Source organism: Drosophila willistoni, unplaced genomic scaffold, assembly GCF_018902025.1.
Source record: "Drosophila willistoni isolate 14030-0811.24 unplaced genomic scaffold, UCI_dwil_1.1 Seg607, whole genome shotgun sequence".
Classification (NCBI taxonomy): Eukaryota; Metazoa; Arthropoda; class Insecta; order Diptera; family Drosophilidae; genus Drosophila; species Drosophila willistoni.
This window is the reverse complement of record NW_025814526.1, coordinates 27,501-35,000: the sequence shown is the minus strand read 5'-3', so window position 1 is coordinate 35,000 and position 7,500 is coordinate 27,501. Positions and strand designations below refer to the sequence as shown.

General features: G+C 32.2%; 1 non-coding gene across 1 annotated transcript in view; it reads right to left on the bottom strand.

Moving 5' to 3' along the window:
• Nucleotides 1-4,155: 4,155 nt before the first annotated feature.
• LOC124461710 overlaps nt 4,156-7,500 on the bottom strand; it is a 3,941-nt gene continuing 596 nt past the window's right edge. Inside the window, exon 1 of the ribosomal RNA XR_006955222.1 lies at nt 4,156-7,500. This exon is cut by the window's right edge and continues 596 nt beyond it. This is a non-coding gene — a ribosomal RNA (large subunit ribosomal RNA).

Genomic DNA, 7,500 nt, shown 5'->3' with positions numbered 1-7,500 from the left:
GAGACATATGTATTTGAGAAATGTACCGATATTACATATGACTGACCATGCTCGACATCACACCACCTAAGTAGGTTTTGTGCCACATACTCTCGAAATTGACCATTTATGTTTGAAGGTACCACTCAACAATAAATTTTCATATGTATTTTTATAAATACCATCAAATTTCATTATAATAAATAAATAAATAGACATTGCCGATTATAAATGCATAAGACATATGTATTTAAGAATTTTACCAATATTACATATGACTGACCATGCTCGACATCACACCACCTAAGTAGGTTTTGTGCCACATACTCTCGAAATGGACCATTTATATATGAAGGTACCACTCAACAATAAATTTTCATATGTATTTTTATAAATACCATCAAATTTCATTATAATAAATAAATAAATAGACATTGCCGATTATAAATGCATGAGACATATGTATTTAAGAATTTTACCAATATTACATATGACTGACCATGCTCGACATCACACCACCTAAGTAGGTTTTGTGCCACATACTCTCGAAATGGACCATTTATATATGAAGGTACCACTCAACAATAAATTTTCATATGTATTTTTATAAATACCATCAAATTTCATTATAATAAATAAATAAATAGACATTGCCGATTATAAATGCATGAGACATATGTATTTAAGAATTTTACCAATATTACATATGACTGACCATGCTCGACATCACACCACCTAAGTAGGTTTTGTGCCACATACTCTCGAAATGGACCATTTATATATGAAGGTACCACTCAACAATAAATTTTCATATGTATTTTTATAAATACCATCAAATTTCATTATAATAAATAAATAAATAGACATTGCCGATTATAAATGCATAAGACATATGTATTTAAGAATTTTACCAATATTACATATGACTGACCATGCTCGACATCACACCACCTAAGTAGGTTTTGTGCCACATACTCTCGAAATGGACCATTTATATATGAAGGTACCACTCAACAATAAATTTTCATATGTATTTTTATAAATACCATCAAATTTCATTATAATAAATAAATAAATAGACATTGCCGATTATAAATGCATAAGACATATGTATTTAAGAATTTTACCAATATTACATATGACTGACCATGCTCGACATCACACCACCTAAGTAGGTTTTGTGCCACATACTCTCGAAATGACCATTTATGTTGAAGGTACCACTCAACAATAAATTTTCATATGTATTTTTATAAATACCATCAAATTTCATTATAATAAATAAATAAATAGACATTGCCGATTATAAATGCATAAGACATATGTATTTAAGAATTTTACCAATATTACATATGACTGACCATGCTCGACATCACACCACCTAAGTAGGTTTTGTGCCACATACTCTCGAAATGGACCATTTATATATGAAGGTACCACTCAACAATAAATTTTCATATGTATTTTTATAAATACCATCAAATTTCATTATAATAAATAAATAAATAGACATTGCCGATTATAAATGCATGAGACATATGTATTTAAGAATTTTACCAATATTACATATGACTGACCATGCTCGACATCACACCACCTAAGTAGGTTTTGTGCCACATACTCTCGAAATTGACCATTTATGTTTGAAGGTACCACTCAACAATAAATTTTCATATGTATTTTTATAAATACCATCAAATTTCATTATAATAAATAAATAAATAGACATTGCCGATTATAAATGCATAAGACATATGAATTTAAGAATTTTACCAATATAACATATGACTGACCATGCTCGACATCACACCACCTAAGTAGGTTTTGTGCCACATACTCTCGAAATTGACCATTTATGTTTGAAAGTACCACTCAATAATAAATTAACATTTTTTCCCCATACAATAAATGGGCGTTTTTAAGAAATCACCAAAGTATAAAACATTCGTATGTGATATGCATATTCCCATATGATATGGATGTTCCCATACGATAAATGGGCGATATTAATATTTTTAGTTTTTAGTAAAATTTTTTTTCATATATATAGTCGATATTAAATAAATCCCATACGTTATGATATATTTTCATATGATATGAAAAATTTTAAATGTTGAGTAAATTTTTATTTTTTTCATATGAATGGGCGAAATTAAATAAATCGCATACGTTATGATATATATTTTCATACGATATGAGAAATTTTGAATGTTGAGTAATTTTTTTTTTTTCATATAAATGGGCGAAATTAAATAAATCCCATACGTTATGATATATATTTTCATATGATATGAAAAATTTTAAATGTTGAGTAAATTTTTTTTTTTTCATATGAATGGGCGAAATTAAATAAATCGCATACGTTATGATATATTTTCATATGATATGAAAAATTTTAAATGTTGAGTAAATTTTTTTTTTCATATAAATGGGCGAAATTAAATAAATCCCATACGTTATGATATATTTTCATATGATATGAAAAATTTTAAATGTTGAGTAAATTTTTTTTTTTCATATAAATGGGCGAAATTAAATAAATCCCATACGTTATGATATATTTTCATATGATATGAAAAATTTTAAATGTTGAGTAAATTTTTTTTTTTTTCATATGAATGGGCGAAATTAAATAAATCCCATACGTTATGATATATTTTCATATGATATGAAAAATTTTAATGTTGAGTAAATTTTTTTTTTTTTCATATGAATGGGCGAAATTAAATAAATCCCATACATTATGATATATATTTTCATATGATATGAAAAATTTTAAATGTTGAGTAAATTTTTTTTTTTTTCATATGAATGGGCGAAATTAAATAAATCGCATACGTTATGATATATTTTCATATGATATGAAAAATTTTAAATGTTGAGTAAATTTTTTTTTTCATATAAATGGGCGAAATTAAATAAATCCCATACGTTATGATATATATTTTCATATGATATGAAAAATTTTAAATGTTAAGTAAATTTTTTTTTTTCATATAAATGGGCGATATTAAATAAATCGCATACGTTATGATATATTTTCATATGATATGAGAAATTTTGAATGTTGAGTAAATTTTTTTTTTTTCATATATATGGGCGATATTAAATAAATCCCATACGTTATGATATATTTTCATATGATATGAAAAATTTTAATGTTGAGTAAATTTTTTTTTTTTCATATAAATTATGAAGATGACAGTTGGCACCGCCGTTTTCATTTATTAAAGTTATATACATATAACATTTTTTTTCTTTTGACCTTTTAATAGGTACAGTAGGAATCTCTTTAAATATATATATTGCGTCACTAAATAAATGACGATTCATTTGGCTACATTATGACGATCACAGTTGGAACCGCCGTTTTCGTTCTTTTAAGTTATATACATATAACATTATTTTTCCACCTTTCAATATGGACAGTAGGAGTTTCTTTAAATATATTTATTGTGTCTCTGAATAAATGACAATTCATTTGGCAACATTATGAAGATGACAGTTGGCACCGCCGTTTTCATTTATTAAAGTTATATACATATAACATTTTTTTCTTTTGACCTTTTAATAGGTACAGTAGGAATCTCTTTAAATATATATATTGCGTCACTAAATAAATGACGATTCATTTGGCTACATTATGACGATCACAGTTGAAACCGCCGTTTTCGTTCTTTTAAGTTATATACATATAACATTATTTTTCCACCTTTCAATATGGACAGTAGGAGTTTCTTTAAAAATATTTATTGTATCTCTGAATAAATGACAATTCATTTGGCAACATTATGAAGATGACAGTTGGCACCGCCGTTTTCATTTATTAAAGTTATATACATATAACATTTTTTTCTTTTGACCTTTTAATAGGTACAGTAGGAATCTCTTTAAATATATATATTGCGTCACTAAATAAATGACGATTCATTTGGCTACATTATGACGAACACAGTTTGAAACGCCGTATTCGTTCTTTTAACTTATATATATATATAACTTTTTTTTTCACCCATTTAAACATGAAGAGTAGGAATCTCTTAAAGTACATTCATTGCGTCACTAAAGAAATGACGATACATTTGGCTACCTAAAAAAAAAAGAGGATAGAAATGGACTTATTATTATATGAAATACTCTTCCATATAATAATAGTACATCAGCAATTTAAAAAAATCGAATCATCAAGCAAAGGATAAGCTTCAGTGGATCGCAGTATGGCAGCTGCTCAACCACTTACAACACCTTGCCTGTTACAAAAGTCGTTTACAATTGATTCTAGGCTTTGTCATTGTATTAAATAATGTTTTAATAAGTAACTAGCGCGGCATCAGGTGATCGAAGATCCTCCCAATTTACTATGTTACAAATAACATTGGCATCACATCCATTGTCGTTTATAAAATAAACTTTTAATGGTTTAGAAGCCATACAATGCAAATTGCCCCTTATTTATCATTGCAGTCCAGCACGGATACGACCTTAGAGGCGTTCAGGCATAATCCAACGGACGTAGCGTCATACCACTGTTCGCTCGAACAAGTATTGTGCCATTGGTCCGTACCTGCGGTTCCTCTCGTACTACGCAGGAATGCTGTCGCAACAACGTTTTGTCATTAGTAGGGTAAAACTAACCTGTCTCACGACGGTCTAAACCCAGCTCACGTTCCCTTGCATGGGTGAACAATCCAACGCTTGGTGAATTTTGCTTCACAATGATAGGAAGAGCCGACATCGAAGGATCAAAAAGCGACGTCGCTATGAACGCTTGGCCGCCACAAGCCAGTTATCCCTATGGTAACTTTTCTGACACCTCTTGTTAAAAACTCTTTAAACCAAAAGGATCGATAGGCCGAGCTTTTGCTGTCCCTGTGTGTACTGAACACCGAGATCAAGTCAGCATTTGCCCTTTTGCTCTATGTGTGGTTTCTGTCCGCACTGAGCTGGCCTTGGGACACCTCCGTTATTATTTGAGAGATGTACCGCCCCAGTCAAACTCCCTACCTGGCAATGTCCTTGAATTGGATCATACCTGAGTAATTGGAGTTATACCAAATATTTCAAATTAAAAATACATAAATGCACTCTCTCATTAAAGAATTTGTTTGCGATTATATAACAAACTCGTGATACTTTGATCAAGAAGCTTGCATCAAAACCCAATACCATAAGATATAATAAATATATCCGTATAATGGCTAGGAAATGATACACGTTCCATTTAATCAAGTAAGTAAGGAAACAATAAGAGTAGTGGTATTTCATTGGCGATATCAAACACAAGGAATAATATCTCCCACTTATTCTACACCTCTTATGTCTCCTTACACTGCCAGATTAGAGTCAAGCTCAAAAGGGTCTTCTTTCCCCGCTAATTATTCCAAGCCCGTTCCCTTGGCTGTGGTTTCGCTAGATAGTAGATAGGGACAGTAGGAATCTCGTTAATCCATTCATGCGCGTCACTAATTAGATGACGAGGCATTTGGCTACCTTAAGAGAGTCATAGTTACTCCCGCCGTTGACCCGCGCTTACTTGAATTTCTTCACTTTGACATTCAGAGCACTGGGCAGAAATCACATTGTGTCAACACCCGCTAGGGCCATCACAATGCTTTGTTTTAATTAGACAGTCGGATTCCCCAAGTCCGTGCCAGTTCTGAATTGATTGTTAATTGATAATCGTTATAATTTAAAAGAACTAATTAAAAATTAGTATTCTTAAAAATTTTAGCAAGAAAGTTCCACAATTGGCTACGTAACTAACTATCCGGGGAACAAATAACTATCATAAATGATAGAAACTCTATTTACCCAGAACGAGCACATAAACCATGTTATTGTTTCCCAATCAAGCCCGACTATCTCAATCTTCAGAGCCAATCCTTATCCCGAAGTTACGGATCTAATTTGCCGACTTCCCTTACCTACATTATTCTATCGACTAGAGACTCTTCACCTTGGAGACCAGCTGCGGATATTGGTACGGCCTGTTGAGAAGTTTGCGTATCCCCACCATAAATTTTCAAGGTCCGAGGAGAAAATATCGACACAACAGTATATGTCATGCTCTTCTAGCCCATCTACCATATCTCTCTGCGAAAGACTTCCATGGTAGTACGGCTATAAAACAGAAAAGAAAACTCTTCCGATACCTCTCGACGGCTTCTTTATGGTCGTTCCTGTTGCCAGGATGAGCACGAGGCCCATATTTAATAACAAACGGATACTCAACAGGTTACGGAATTGGAACCGTATTCCCTTTCGTTCAAAATTATTCAAGTGTTTTATTATTTATTATTTCATTTGACATTTTTAAAACTTGAAAATTTTCGGCTTTCGCCTTGAACTTAGGACCGACTAACTCGTGATCAACCACTGTTCACACGAAACCCTTCTCCACTTCAGTCCTCCAAGGTCTCATTCGATTATTTGCTACTACCACCAAGATCTGTACCAATGGCGGCTCCATGCAGGCTTACGCCAAACACTTCTAAGCACACCATTGTACCTTCCTACTCACTAAAGTTTCAAAATTTATATTATAAATAATATAAATCATCTACTTTAGCGGTAATGTATAGGTATACAACTTAAGCGCCATCCATTTTAAGGGCTAGTTGCTTCGGCAGGTGAGTTGTTACACACTCCTTAGCGGATTTCGACTTCCATGATCACCGTCCTGCTGTTTTAAGCAACCAACGCCTTTCATGGTTTCTGTATGAGTTGTTAATTTGGGCACCGTAACATTACGTTTGGTTCATCCCACAGCGCCAGTTCTGCTTACCAAAAGTGGCCCACTGGGCACAATATATCATAACCTTAAACTTCATATCAAGAAAGTTAAGGTTCTTACCCATTTAAAGTTTGAGAATAGGTTAAGATCGTTTCGACCCTAAGGCCTCTAATCATTCGCTTTACCAGATAAGATTATTTTATATAACATTTAAATGCACCAGCTATCCTGAGGGAAACTTCGGAAGGAACCAGCTACTAGATGGTTCGATTGGTCTTTCGCCCCTATACTCAATTCTGACAATCGATTTGCACGTCAGAACTGTTTCGGTCTTCCATCAGGGTTTCCCCTGACTTCAACCTGATCAAGTATAGTTCACCATCTTTCGGGTCACAGCATATATGCTCAAGGTACGTTCCAGTTAGAGGTATAAATAATATAAATATCATTATACATAACTATATAGAACGCCCCGGGATTGTGTTAATTATCTATAAATAGTTAAAAAACTAATCCCATTATTAGTCAAGTTAATTATGCTATTAGGTTTATATCCCAATAACTTGCACATATGTTAGACTCCTTGGTCCGTGTTTCAAGACGGGTCCCGAAGGTATCCTGAATCTTTCGCATTGTTAATCATACAAGTGCATATAATAAACACAGAAAATCAATGATAATCATGCTATTATATAATTCCGAAAAATTAACGCACTGTATTCATATAAATCTATCAACACTTTATCAAATTAATGACATTTATTCTATGTTAAAATGCAAGCAAAATA